Below are 14,860 nucleotides of genomic sequence, written 5' to 3' on the forward strand. Positions count from 1 at the left end.
TAGCTATGCAGACATAACCAAGTTGTGTCTACAGCGGGGGTTGATGGAAGAGGGCTTCTGTTGACGCAGCTAACTTTGTTTGGGGAAGTTGTGTTCCTACACCAAGAGAAAAAAACCCTTCTGTCAGTGGAGGCTGAGTCTACACTATGTCGGTATAGCTATGCTGGCATGATCTCCCTAATGTAGACACACCCTTCAAAGGTGCTGGGCAGATACAGCTCCCATTGGCGTTGAAAATGTTGGCCTTTGCTTTTTACCTTCTACAGTGCACTCCCATACTACCACTGTCATTGGGGGCCATCAGGACTATGGCATCATAAAATCAGAGCCAAGTTCTGCCCAGAGTTATACCTGTGCAACCTCAGTGACTCCAGTGAGGCTGGGTGTAAATGGAGGGCAGAACTGTGCCCTTCGTGTCTGAAGTCATCACAAAATGGAATGCAGCCCTCAAGTAGCTACGAGTCCCTAATTCTCTGATTTTACTGTTAAATACCACAAAATAAAGGGATTAGGAACACTAAGATCAGTTCTGGTAATGTAGTGGCTGTTCATTTTGGAGCATTTTAAATCATAGCATTTCAATTCACTTGCTTGGTGTACCTTGGTACAGTTTTCTTGATAACCTTGTGCCATCTCATGGTGCATCTTTACTGCATCATGTCTAACTACATCCATGCTAATGTTGTAATGAATGAGCAGATTTGGCAGATTATTGTGTGTTTGGTGATTCAGTGAGAATAAGCCTAGATCTGTTCCCAAAAGTTGTTTTTGGCAAATTAACAAGTGTTCGCATCATAAGTAGAGAATACCATTGGGAAGAAGGGGGGAAAAAACCTTGTTCCAGACATCATATATTGGTAAGACATTTTGGCATTGTAGTACATGATGGACTAGTGAAAGCAGGCTGGATTTCAGATGTTGGCTGGTTGCATAATAATCTCTATTGCAATCTGCAGAGTGCAGTCAGAGAATGACTTTCACAAAGGGTATAATGCCTCATCTTTGTTTCAATCTTAGCACCTGCTGGAGAATCTGTGCTTGCAGGGACTACAACAGCGATCTTAGGATACAAAAGTACTGGGAGAATCCCTATTCCCTTCCAGGAATTGCAGTAACATTTCTGTTCACTTTTATTCCAAGCCTCCAGCCACTAGAGAGATAGAATGTTACATATTTATGGCTTTGTGTACTAATAGCGATACTCACTTAATCCATTAATTGTGCTTCTACAACATGGTTTTCCAGGCATTAGTATAATTTTTTTTAACCCCTTCTTTACGTGTTTGGCCAGAATTTTATAGCCAGTATTTTACACCCATGATATCTGACCTCTACAGAATTCTGTCTGGTTACAATCAGGAATCATAGGTTCTCTGAAGGATGTTGGGTGCTCATCACCCATGCCCCAAGTCTCATATTTGCATCCATGTTCTGAAATACATTAGGTGGGAAACCTTTTGCTCTTATCCAGTGTCTGCCTGTTGTCTCACATTATGACACACAGTGCTGCCCTAATATTACCTAATGTAGTGTGCCATGACATGCAGAAATGGAAGGCATGGAAACAGCAGAACGATGCCTATTCTTGCATTCTTGTTTCCATCATGCTTGGGACTTCTGAAATCTATAGTATAATTCCTGTAGCAACAAAAACAAAACTCCCCAAAAAATCTAAGAGGGATCTCATTACAGATGGAATTAAAGCAATGAGTTCGTGATTATTCTAAAAAGATGAGACTCTAGTTATTTCAAGGGACACAGCAAGGAGTACAGGACACAAATGTAGAATTTGGTGGGAAAAGTACGGGAGGAGGGTTTTAAAAACGTCACAATGGAAAGTGATTTTTAAATACTCCTTAAAATGAAACCAGTTCAATTGAATATAAACCTTTTCCTGTGGACAGAGCTCAATAGAATGTGGCCTTGGTCACTAATTATAACCTTGGAATTTGATGAGGGGTTATGGAATTGAAGAGTTCTAGGAAAATGGCATGTCATAATAGAGGGCTCCATTATTCTGGAAAGGACTGTGTTTGTGGTAATGTGCAGCTGCAGGAAGGAGAGGGACTGTGACAGCTGACACATCTCTACCGGGAATACAGCCTGCCCTCCCCGTCACATATCTCTGCCTTCCTCTCACCTATTGTGGGGTGACTAGTGGCGTTAGCCTTGCCTCTAGGAGCAGTATTTGCTCTGTTAAAATGACAGTGCATAGAGCCAGAGTCAGACACGGCCAGAGTAGCATGGGGATTAGAAGGAGAGAGTCTGTCTTTTTATTGTCCTCATGAGTGATTGCCGAATTTGACACAGGGAATTGGGGAAGGGGATTCCTCTCATTTGCTCATGGCGCAGGCAGTTCTTTCTCTTGAGGAAAAAGGTTTCACAGTTGGGGCTGCTCCCAGCTGTTCCTCTCACTACTCTTTTACTTGTCAAGCTGCTCACTGGCTATTGCACCTGATGTCAAACCTGAGCGTGAATGGAGAGGGATTAGAAACCATTACAGTGTGACCAGCCCAGGTGTACTAAGAAATATAAGGTATTAAAATAACTATATAAAACCATTGGCCCATCAATTCCAGCATCCTGCCTCTACTGCTTCAGAGGAAGACAAAGCACTTGTTGATGTATTTGGCCTGTTGTGCTGAGCTGTATATTGCGGGTGATCTTTCTTTCTTTCCCAAGTCCTATGGGTATCAGACTACACCTTGCAGTATATCATCTGTTTACCCCATCGTAGCCTGCATGGTGACCAGTACTAATGGTTATAACATGATCCTTCCTTTTGCATAACTTGCCATGTGCTCTTTCTGTGCGCTCTCTCTCTCACATGCTCTACACTTTCCAAGTGTTTGGAGTGCCACATTTTGGTGTCTGAATCCTTGTTGTTTGCCATTTAAGCTCGATCCCTTGGTGCCATTTCTTTGTATGCTGTCTACTAGAGCAAAGTTTCTGGGAGCAAACACACTGTGTGCCAAGCCATGTTTCTAGAGGTTGATGGGAGAAATTACTGTAGGGTGATTCTTTCCCTCTCTCCTCCCTATTTCCCCTGTAAAGTTCAAACCTGCTGGTACTTTCCTGCCTGCCGAGTGTGTCTAGTTGCATCATGTTCTTTGAATTTATACTTGCTTAGGACGTGGCTGGGTGAATTAACCTGTGACTGTGTTCTTGGAGACAGAACGTTACTCTGGGCTCCAAGGGCCAGATTCTGATCTCAAGTGCACACTGGTGTAAGTGCAGAGCAACTCTGATGATTACAATGGAGTTACTTTGGATTTGTACCTATCACCCGTGTAACTGAGATTGGAATCTGGACCCCAGCCTCTCTAAATGTTCTTTACTGTATGAAAAGAAACACTAAAAACAGGCAGCTGAAGCCTTTACTGTCTTATGTTGCAGAGCTCCTTCCCCAGAGAGTAAAATGGTGGTGTCAGTGCTAGATCTGAGCCTCAATCACGCATCCTTCAAAACCAATGGAGAGAGACCTCTTAAGTGAGACTGCTAGATGCATGACTTGCCCTACTGTACCTTCTTAAAGACTACAGTGCTCGTTAAGTCTGAGGCCCACGGGTGTGTGTAGTGAGGTGGAGCTGAGGAGGGGGTCAGGAGTGGTGCTGAAGGTATTATGTCTTTGGCTGTTGGAGTGTCTGTCCCGGAGGGGTGACTAGTACTGTCCCCAAAAGGATGCAGTGTCTCTCCATGTTGACGCTGGTCCACCACGTCCTACAGAAGAATAGCCCCAGACCTTTTCCCCTTGCCCATCAGTACCCCCTTTGAAATCTCTAGTGCCACTGTCAGCACTAGACAGTCCATATTCTGGTGGCTGATATTCAGCTGCCACTCTGCGTGGGAGTGTAAGGGAAAGGGGAGGCCTCTTCCCCCTCGTTTTCAGCCTGCCCTACCTCCGACCTCTTGCTGCCCCCCGCACCTGGGCAGGGCCAGTCACGCTCTGGCTGCCCTAAGATTCACCTACAAATTTCTTTTCAGATTGACTGGCTGAACCCCTGGGAATGATGCTGTGAACTGTGGTACCATAGGGCCCATGCACTCTGATCCATAGAGTCTGCCCAGAATCTCTCTCCCTGATGCCTCTAACGGAATGGCCTCTCCATGGAAATGGGAGAAGCAGAATATCAGACTAGATGACCAGAATGGTCCTTTCTAGCCTTTAAATCTATGGAGTGGGGTGCCCAATGTCCATGCTTACGTGTAGGTCTCCGTGTGTGTGTGTGTACATACCTTCGGGCTGCACTTCTTTAAAGCTCTTTCAAGGCTGCAGACTCTTGCTATTAATAAATAAACCAAATGAAATTTAAATAAATGCATTGTAATGTTTGTGCAAACCCTTCTTTGTTAACTTTATTTTTTTAAATAAAGCGGACTGCAAAGAGTTACAAAAGGGATCTCACTAAACTGGGTGACTGGACTACAAAATGGCCGATGAAATTCAGTGTTGCTAAGTGCAAAGTAATGCACATTCAAAAAATAATCCCAACTGTACATACAAAATGTTGGGGTCTAAATTAGCTGTTACCACTCAAGAAAGAGATCTTGGAGTCATCATGGATAGTTCTTTGAAAACATCCACTCAATTTGCAGTAAAAAAAAAAAAAAAGTGAACAGAATATTAGGAATTATTAGAAGATGGACAGATAATGAGACACAAAATATCATTATGCTACTCTATAAATCAATGGTACCCCCACACCTTTAATACTGCATACAGTTCTGGTCACCCCATCTCAAAAAAGTTATGTGGGAATTGGAAAAGATGCAGAAAAGGGAAACAAAACTGATGAGGGGTACGGACCAGCTTCCATATGAGGGAGATTAAAAAGATTGAGACTGTTCAATTTCAAAAAGAGATGAGAAAGGGAGGATATAAAATCATGAATGGTGTGGAGAAAGTGAATAAGGAAGTGTTATTTATCCTATCACATAGCACAAGAATTCTAGGGGTCTCCCAATGAAATGAATAGGCAGCAAGTTTAAAACAAACATAAGGATTTCACACAATTCACAGTTAACCTGTGGAACTCATTGCCAAGGAATGTTGTGAAGGCCAAAAGTATAACTGGTTCCAAAAAAAAGAATTTGATAAGTTCATGGATGATAGATCCATCAATGGCTATTAGCTGAGGGACACAACGCCATACTGTTAGTGTCCTTAAACCTCAAACTGCCAGAAGCTGGGACTGGACGACAGGGGATGGATCACTCCATAATTGCCCTCTTCTGTTAATTTCCTCTGAAGCATCTGGCACTGGCCACTGTCAGAGACAGGATATTGGGTTAGATGACCATTGGTCTAACCCAATATGGCCATTCTTGTGGTCTTAATGTTTTTTTTCTCTAAAATATCCACAAAAATCTCACTGGCTAACCAGAAACTTGGGCATTGCTGGTAACAAATGGGCATACAGAGACCACTTTCCATACCGAGGGGCCTTTCAAAAAAGGTTGTTGGTTCTAAAATGGGGCATTTTTCCTTCACTCCACAAGTTTAATTTGACTGCATGTTATTAACTTTCATCTCCGAAGCAGGGGCCTTAGTAACAGATTGCATTCCTTGGCAACAGGCTTCCATGGTTTAATTAGAGCAGATGTGGGAGTTTTAAAAATGCCACTGTTGGAATAGTTGAAGGATATTAGCAAATCAAATGGGCTGAGGCATGAGTCGTCTTGTCAGTCAGACGGGGGTGGCAAGTCAAAAGAAGTAGTAAACAAGATGCAAGCTGTGACGAATTGGCAGAGGAGGCTTGGCAAAGCAGTTCTGGAAACTTTGCTGCCTTCCTGGGATTCCTGGGGTGTCACTCATCCCTGCTATTCTGTGCCTTGTTTGATTTATGTGGGGAGGGGTAGTAGAACTCAGGGTGTGGGGAGAGGGGGAAATTCTCTTCCTACGAATGGGATGATTTATGTAACAAATTACTTATTTGCAAGTTTCCAAAATATTTCTCATTTTTGCCTCTGTTTTCACAAAACTAAGAGTTCTGTCCCCCTTGTCATTTTGCCATAAAAGCTTTTCCTGTCTTCCATCCCAACGACCTCACAATGACCTGGAGGAACCATTGCTAGGCATACGGCCTACTTAGTCCTTGCTCTTTCAGCCACCATAGGGGCTAGTTGTGTGATGGTTGGGTTTTATGACATGGTCACATAGCCACTAGGAACTGGACTGAAGTTTCTAGCTTGCCAAACAGCCATCGGATTGTAACTAGTTCAGGTGTCTAATAGAGAATGAGCCCAAACCCAAAGCCTGGATCAAGCTTTGAGGTGGAGAGAGTGCTGGGGTCAGAAGCCAAATCCAGATCAGAATCTCATGTCCGTCCCCTCTGTTGATCCTAGGCTGAACCAAATTCCCAGATCTAACTACCCTCAAAGTGTGTGTGTAGCTCTCTTATTAATAATAAATGAGTATACATAATAAAATTGAAAATAATGATAATGCCTGCCAGCAAGTGTGTGTGTGTGTGTGTGTGTGCACTTGAAACTGATCCAAATCCAGGAGGCAGTGGTTAGTGGTTAGAGCAGAGCACTGTGAACTAGGAGGACTTCTGTTCCCATGTCTGCCTCCGGCTAGCTGTGTGACACTGGGCAAGTGAGTGGCACATTCTGTGTCTGTTTCTCCATCTACTTCATTGTGCCAAAAACTGTGTTAGGTGCTTCCTAGAACACAGAGTGACTGGGTTCCTGCCCTAAAGACCTAAGAAATCTCCCTCCCTCCCAGGCATACTGTGAAATGCATTGAGATGGTTGTATAAATGATGCATTTTTTCCAATGAGATAATCCAGGACCAAATTTGACAAAGTTAGTTCAGGAGGACACTTGTGGCTGTAACTTCTAATGGCAAAGCTTGATAATGATACGTAGGACAACTCCTATTAGAAAACCAATTAGCAACTGTAATACAAATAATAAATAATAATACAAATTATCAGTAGAGCCCAAAGGACTGCGGCATTGCTATGGTAATCTGGAGAGTACTGGACCATTACCAAAGAAAACTGAAGCATGTTTTTTAGGGAAGTTGCCTGCTGCTTGGTTCTACAGCGCCGCTGTTTTGTTTATAAAACCAAGCTGTAAAATTATGGGCAAGGTTAAATAAAAATCTCCTCCCTATCCTTAATTAACCTATTGATTTTGGTTCCTTTTTGCAGTTCAACAGTGACAATGGTTCTGAGAAAATGGTTCTAGTCCCTAACGTGATGAAGAACACCTGCTCTCTACAGCAATGAAATAACTATGGTGTGAAAGGGCTCTCCAAAGGTTGTTGTCATGCTCCCCTTTGAATGAGACAGTTCAGGTTTGGTATATCAAAAGGGAGGCGTGTTCAGAACCATCAGATTGGCTGCCTGGAATGGATTTTGTAACTTGGGGGGAAGGGGGAGACAAATGGGTGAATTCTACAATAAGAAAACCCACAGGGGAAGCAGTGGCAGGGGGAGGAGAAAAATTTCTTTGGAATGGTCTCCATACTCACTGATTTGTTTGTGATGTTGCTTGCAGGGAGGGACTGTGGGAGTGAAGAAGGAGACCCTTGAAGGCCTGTGAGCTGCAAATCTCAAGGGGAATAGTGTATTGTGAGAGTGTAATTAGGAAACGACCATGCAAACCATAGAAAAACATCAGAGATGGGCAAAACCCCATACTCCTGACCTGACCACTCCTCTTGAACTCTGAGAGAGTTCCAATCCAGAGCTGCATCAATGGGTTGTGTCTTGAACCTGTCTTAAACCAGGAATGCAGACCTGAATACTGCCTTGGGGATACAGATCTGCACTGAGCAGCTCAGGAAAATATCTCAGAAATATACCAGAGAAAACACAAGGCACTGACAGTTCAGAGCTAGGGAATAAAAATGTCAGACAGAGTGGATTGAGGAGGGCATGGTATTAGAAGCTTCAGCCAGACTCTTTGGTGGCTCCAAACATGCTCTTAAAGGAACACTGCTGCAAGCATAAGGACACAGATTTGTTTGTTCTGTTTTAAGTGGCGAGGGCTATAGTAAATGTCACCTTAGTGATAGCCATATGTTCTGTTTTGCAATCAGTCTTTCCAGCTGCAAGTAATTAACATCCCCCCTCTCCCAAAATGCCATGCCAGTTTGAACAGGAACATGAGATTAATCTAATAATTATAGCACTTGCACCAGTCACAACTGCTACAGCTAAGGCTATAAAAAAAGTTTCCAGTCTAATGTCTTCCCTGTCTTTGCATGCTCATAACTGCCTGAAATGTTAGCATTCATTGTGAATGCAGGTCACGTGGGGGTGGGCAAAACACTCCAAACTGAAATTCGTTGTCACAGGAAAGATTTCACCGTGTTCATAACATTATCCTGGAGAAGCATGCAGATGCCACCCCCCTGGCAAGCTGCCATTTATTGAGCATGCCCAGAAAGGCATTTGATATGGCAGCTGCCAGGCGCCTGGTGTGGAAAGCCTGGAGGTGCAGAACAGCTGATTTCCTTGTGAACTATTTCGTAGCCCCTGGGGTTGTGTGACGAAGAAACAACCAAGTGGCAGTTTTCCTGGGAACGATGGTATCCACCCTCAGTGAATAGAGGAGGTCTCTGAATGTCAATATCTCTCCGAACAATTTGCTCATTAATATCGCTATCAATTGCATTATTTGAAACTAAATTGCGGGAAGGGAGCTGGACCAGTGCGGCGGTGCTAACAGTGACCTGAAGCCCAGTTCCTATACATTTGAAATTGGCTGGCTATGTAGATTTTATTGCGAATGGGCCTTCTATATGGCTTTCCTCCAGAGTACTCTGCATGGCTTGTAGTGATTGGATTGGAATACTGGACACACACTACCTCCCGGTAACATTTTCCATGGTGTTTTCATAAGCTTGTGGATGCCTGGTTTCAACATGCTTTTTCAAACCTACTGCAGAGTAACCAGGCATAGCATCCGCTCTAGAAACATAGATACATGCAGCTTTTTCAGGATTTTTCAAAGAGAGAAATTCCTTGGTACCCTCCTGTGACATTAAGAGCAACCCAAGAGCAGAGGGCAACGGATACCCTGATATCTGGTAATGAACTGCAGCTGGCTTACCCAACTCAAGTGTATCCCAATTCTTTAATGTCGTGAAATGTATCTGATAATTGTCATGCATGGTGTCAATGAAAAGCTCATGACTCACTCGTTATTACTATCATCACATAATGTAGGTGAAAGCCACAGATGCAAAGTTAAGGACGTAAACTGAAATAATACATTCTAAAAATGTGTTTGCCAGCCCACCAGTGGTTTCTTCACCCCAGACAAAGGAATGTGGTTTTTCCACCTGGGAGGTACTGCCAAAGTACTTAAAAGACAATGAGAATGTATTTACATATACCGTAAACAGACCCATCCAGCTACAGTGGGGTGGAGACAAATCTCACGCTATCACGGTTGGGGGGAGGAGAGTGACAAATACATGTTTAATGTTCATGCAATTACACCAGAGGCAGAAACGATATAATTTGCATTTTAGGAGACAAATCCAGCAGGAGAGAGAAGTTTGGTCTGGGTTTTACTTTTCAGAAAATACATTGCAAAGCTTTACTGGTGTATAAAGACATGGGGCTAAACTCAAGTGATAAGCAGTTGAATCCACTGATTGCATGCAATACTACTATACTATAAAAGTGTATAGAGTGAGGTCTTTCTGAAAGGTAATGGCAGACTGGGGATTAATATCATTGTGAAATGTATGCGTTAATGCTATAGGAGGAAATATGAATACATAATGATATTATGCTTTAAAGTCTGTGACCAAACAGGTTCCCTCCCAGACAGGGGAGAAGGTAGATATTTACCTGTCTCCTATGTAAATGAAACATGGTGGAATCAAAACAATGGAAGCCCCATTTACTTGCAGGGGGATGAAAGCCCACAGGAAGAGAAAAACAGCATGGGGTCACCCTGCCTCTTGAAAGAAAGTGACTCAACTTTGGAAGATATAAACAAAGACAGAAACCATCTTTAGCATTCTTCTCTAAGTAGGCACAAGGGAACAGAGCTCTAGCAAGCTGAGAAAGATGGGTTCTTTCACCAAGGGGGGTTTGAAATTTCTGGAAACCAAATATAGGTGAAAAACTTGCTTAGGCAAAGATCTTTCATATAGGAAGACAAGAGAAACCAGCCTGTTGTACTTCTGTGGAAGGTCCTGACTGAGGGACAGTCAGCCATGGCTGGGAAGAAGGAAGATTGGTGAGAGAGACAATCTTGAACAAAGCATGTACCTTGCTAGATTAAGTTTTAGACTTTTAGCTGAGTTTCCACTTTTTTTTCCCCTTGTAACATTTTCTAATTTTATCTCTTATACTTAAATAGAATTCACTTAAAATCCTATCTTCTTTTGTTAATTAACATGTTTTATTATTAATATAAACCAACTTAGTGATGTGTTTAAAGGAAAGGGTGTATTTACCTCAGTTAAGTTAATAAGATGTGATATGATTTTGTGTCTTTCAAGGAACAAACCAACCTTATTATTTTTCTGAACTGTCCAGGAGAGGGCTGGATGTTAAAGTGCACAGTTTTGGGAAAATTCGGGACTGGGAGTGTGTTGGGGTCACCTCCAATCAGTAACCACAGCTGGTAGAGACCAGGGAGCATGACTGGTATATTACTGGTAGGTTGCTGGGGTCAAAGTTGCTGGGTCAGAGTCACAATTATACAGAGACAGGGTGTGACCTGCATACTTCTTGCTTACTGTGAACATCTGAGGCAGGAAATTACAGTAGCAAAGCATTTGAGGCACCCAGGATTACAGGGAAGGCAGTGACTCAACCCCTCACTGGTCTGGATTGCACCCCTGAACTGCGTAACACCTCCTCTGTCTCCTTTTCCTACTTTTCCTTCCTGCAGAAATTCAGAACTCTCTTTCACACAAGCTGAGACTGGTTTTGAACAGTATCTTACAGGTAGGTAACAGGAAAGGTGCATTTCCTTGGCAACTGGTTGTATAGTTAGGCATCTTTCTGAGATTTCATCCGTTATTGGGAGTAACTCTCCATGTGATTCTGGATGGTGTCCAAGAGTCTGGATGCATGTACAGGATGAATCTGATTTGGCACATCCCTAGTTCCCATTGCCTGTTATGAAAAGCAAGTGTTAACTTTGATAGCCTTTGATTTACTCCTTCCTAAACCAGCTCAGAGTAAACAAGGTGTAGATAATAGAGCAGTCGGATAGTAACCTTGTTGGCAGGCCTAATCAAAAAATGACACGGGGAAAGAGAAAAATCAGGATAATTTCTGCCTGTATCTAACAATCCTCAATGACAAATGCCCTCCTATTCCCCCAGATGCATTTTACTAATTTGGGGTCAGTTGGCTGGGATCTGAGGGCCTAATTCAGCTCTCATTTACATCATGGTGTGAAAATCTGGAGTAACTTCAGTGAAGTCAGTAGTTACCAGAGTAAGTACAGGCAAGATTTGACCCTGAGAGCTCAGAGATGATTTAAAATTCAACTGGGCGAGTCTCTTTCATTCCTCTTGCCTTTGCCCCTCTTCCCTGTACATCTCTTTCCTCCTTCCTTCCTCTATTTATTTTTATTTCCCAATATACTAATCATAGGCAATAGTCGTGTAGGAAGAGATGCATGAAATACCATAGATACCCCATGGTGCGCAGTGCAGTAATGCATTCCAGAAGAGGGGACATGCTGGGTAGCATGTTCGGTTGGAGGGCTGGCACTGGCATAGCTAAAGCAACCTCTATATTGCTTTAGTATTTGATTTGCAGTCAGATGTTGTTAAGAAAGTACTGTGGCATGCCAATTCTATGATTTAAGATGTGCATGTTCTGTTGAGCCAAGTGTTCAATTTGACAGACCATCCCTTCACTTGAGTGACATAATCACTGCTTCTAAAGCTCAGATAGTGGCAGTAGTTATTGTCTCTGTAATCATAAAGCTTCCTGGGTACACTAGTAGACAGTCTCATATATTAATTCATATCTTCCCCTTGCCTCCCTCCCACACAAGTCTGGCATCAAGCAGCTTTTCTTGACTGTATTATATAAAGGTTCAAGAAGGACTGAAAGGGCAAAAAACTTCAGGCAACCTTACTGAATTGTTTCTGCATTATCTGCTAAGTCCATGACGTTCATTGTCTCTCATATTTGGGGTGTCCATCCAGGCTTTTGAATGGCAGTGTTACAGGATGCCAATTTCTATAAGTAACAAGTACTAGTGAGAATAAGGATGGGTATCAAGTCACCAATACAGGAGTGTCTATGGAAATGAGAGGATGGAACATTAGTGTGGGATTAACTATGGTCATGGATGTATTAAGCCGGTGAGCATGCCCAGACGTTTCCTGGGACTTGAACGCCCAGGAGGAACGGGATGCTTCTGCAGTTACAAATATGCCATGCTTTCTTTCCAACTAACCTGACTCCCAAATGCTTATTAGACAATACAGTATGTTAATTTTCATAAACAGAACAAGAATTATATGTCAGGCCCTTGTTGCTGGTACATGCCAGCGGTCACTGTCTCTGTCTCTGTGTCCTTTCTAAAATGCCTGATCCTGGAGTCCTTCTGTGCAAGGGACACAGAGTCGGTCCATAACTGAAGAGTCACACAGCAAGAGATGACAATGGACCGTGGGGAGTTGCAGAGGGAAGGGCCAAGGTTAAGAATAAAGAATATGTGAGTTGCTTTATGTTGTATACACATCTTGTTACCTTGAAATTATTTCTGTATATGATATGTGTATATATATCTGTGTGTATGTGTATAGGGGCGAGCTCATGAGTTAAGATGGAGTATTGCTAAAGCTTGTAGTCTCCACATTCCATACTTCCAAAAATTAGGATAGGCAACTTTGCCCTATAGATCTCTAGGGGGCTGTATTTGGCTCAATGGCTGCAGTCTGCTCATCCCTTACTAGTAAAATGTGTGATGAGGCCTTATCTCCTAGAAAAGAGATTTATTCAGTGTAGTGTTGCTAATGATTTTATTGTGAGTCATATGTTTTGTGTTTTTTTTCTTAAAGCTCCTGATCCTGGAGTCCCGAGATTATGAAATAATCTCAGTTTTCACTATAGAAATATAGTTTCTAGCCCTCCATGGTTGCCGAGAAAAGTTCGAAAATGTGACCTGAGTGCACCTTAAAGGCTCCAAAACCAGAAAGCAAAGAAGAAAATGGAAATGTATAATTTTTAAGTCAATGTCAAAATTTTCTGGAGCCTGACTCATAATATTTGAACACTTGGGGTTGACAACACAACAGATCACTTATTAAAGGTGAAATAACTCCCTGTGACTTGGCCCCCTGATTGATATGGATTAGAGGGTTTGTAGGAGAAACAAGAATAAGCAGGAGGTTTCTGCCTGACAGTTCATCCTTTCCAGGAAAGTTTTTGGAGGCTGGATTTTTCAGATGGGAAACCCTCTTTAACTGAGAGCAACACAGCTGGGTTTCCTGTCACCAGATATGAGAAACTTGGGTAGGATTCCAGAGTTGTGCGCAGCTATAAATAGTGCACTTATGACGCTCTCTCTCTCTTTTGTCAGTCACATCGAGAAATAATGAAGTCTGTCAGAGTATATATTAAAGATAAGAGGATGAAAGGTGGCCTGATTCAACTAAAGCATGCTAGGAGCAACCCAATTAATACCAAGTTAGTGCGTTGCATCCTTCTGCTTCTTCACTCTGCTTTGCTCTGGCTTCATTAAAAAAAAAAAATGTAGGACCAGATTAGCTGCTACATCCCAGCTATGCCGAGACCTAGGGGACAGTGATAAATAACCACCTGGTGCTGCTTGTTGTTTCCTGAGTCAAGCCTGCCCAAACCATGAGGATCAGACTGAGGGGAGTTCTGTTCTCACAGGTCCTCTTCCCTGTCATGTGCTCAACACATCCACTTCTTCCCCTGTGTTGGGATATCTGGCTTTGGGTCTGGCTCTCCTCTAGTAACTTTTTGGTTACCACTGACCTATGCAGGAATCATGGAATTGGGGAACAAGGGGAAAAGATTTTGATTGTAATTGAAAAAGATGTTTGTTGAAAAACATTTTAGTTATCCCTGACAACAGGAATGGAAATGGAGACCAAGAACTTGAGAATCAAATGCATTTCTTTCATGCATAAGCCTTATGGAAAAACCTGGAGAATTCAAATGAGATGATAAATTTTGTTTGGTTTTTTTGGACCATCCTTCATAAATCAATAGAGAACTGTATCCCTCCCCTAGAATTGTGCACCAAGAGCAGAAAGCAGGGGCCAGCTTTAACTGATACCGTGCTGTCCCCTCCCCTCCCAGTATGTGGCCTCCCATCAGTTTTATCTGTCCCCCTCTGCCTCTGAAGTTTTAATTTTGTCAGCTGGCATGAAAGGGAGTAGAGGGTCCTGAAAGGGGCTGTAGCAGGACTCATGACATCTCATGTTGTTTCTCTGGGCGTTAAGGAAAAAAGAGACCTCCCATTATCATGCCTGATGACAAAAATAATGAAACCCCTATTGTATTTAAATACGTGTCTGTTCCAGAGACGGATTATCCCTCATAGGAGGCAGATTGGCCGAGAGGAATGAGGAACCGGGTAGGGAGTCAGAATTTCTACTTCTGGCCGTGCTGCCCACTCCCTCTGTGGCCTGGGGAGAGTCACTTCTCTCTCTCTGCGCCTCCTCTGACAAATAAGGAGAATGGCATTGACATGCCTGCTACAAAGGGACTTGCTGTGAGGATTCCTTAGCTGTTGCCACAGAAGTGCGCCATATTTTATTGTTTTCTTCCCCGCCCAGTGCCACACTGGCTGACCCAATATATGTCAATGATAGAAAGTAGTTTGTGCCTCTAAGGGTGCATGATCTCACTGGTGAAGAACTCACCTGGGGTGTCTTTCCCT

At 42.9% G+C, this 14,860-nt stretch overlaps 1 protein-coding gene across 4 annotated transcripts in view; it reads left to right on the forward strand.

Annotated features, from left to right (window-relative positions):
* ARHGEF9 (Cdc42 guanine nucleotide exchange factor 9) overlaps positions 1 to 14,860 on the forward strand; it is a 238,795-nt gene that overhangs the window by 54,371 nt on the left and 169,564 nt on the right. The window lies entirely within an intron of this gene.

The sequence above is a fragment of the Natator depressus genome, chromosome 9 (genome assembly GCF_965152275.1).
Source record: "Natator depressus isolate rNatDep1 chromosome 9, rNatDep2.hap1, whole genome shotgun sequence".
Taxonomy (NCBI): domain Eukaryota; kingdom Metazoa; phylum Chordata; order Testudines; family Cheloniidae; genus Natator; species Natator depressus.